Source organism: Sapajus apella, unplaced genomic scaffold (assembly GCF_009761245.1).
Source record: "Sapajus apella isolate SASKATOON/1434 unplaced genomic scaffold, GSC_monkey_1.0 scaffold7, whole genome shotgun sequence".
In the NCBI taxonomy this organism is placed as follows: domain Eukaryota; kingdom Metazoa; phylum Chordata; class Mammalia; order Primates; family Cebidae; genus Sapajus; species Sapajus apella.
The window spans coordinates 30,911,969-30,912,365 of record NW_022436947.1 but is presented as its reverse complement, the minus strand read 5'-3'; the positions used below and the strand labels follow the sequence as shown (position 1 = coordinate 30,912,365).

At 32.0% G+C, this 397-nt stretch overlaps 1 long non-coding RNA gene across 1 annotated transcript in view; it reads left to right on the top strand.

Moving 5' to 3' along the window:
* The first annotated feature begins 261 nt into the window (after positions 1 to 261).
* Positions 262 to 397, top strand: part of LOC116550018 — a 5,261-nt gene continuing 5,125 nt past the window's right edge. The window contains exon 1 of the long non-coding RNA XR_004268205.1: positions 262 to 342. This is a non-coding gene — a long non-coding RNA (uncharacterized LOC116550018). The remainder of the gene's footprint in view (positions 343 to 397) is intronic.

Here is a 397-nt window from a genome sequence, read left to right as displayed (position 1 = left end):
ATAATGTAGTAATGATATATAGTTATATGTATTATATTTATATATACATTTTATTTCAAGTTTTATTTTATATACAGTGGGTACATGTGCAGATTTATTGCATGGTTAAATTGCACCCAGGTAGTGAGTATCGTCCCCAGTACATAGTTTTTTGATCCCCCCTGCATTCCTCCCCTCTCTAGTAGTTCACTGCGTCCATTGTTCTCATGTTTATGTCCATGTCCATGGATGCTCAATGTACAGCTCCCACTTAAAAGTCAGAACATGTAGTATTTGGTTTTCTGTTTCTGTATTAACTTGCTTAGGATTATGGTCTCCAGTGGCATCCATATTGCTGCAAAGGTTATTAATTCCATTCTTTTTTTTTTTTTTTTTTTTTTTTTTTTTTTTTTTTTTT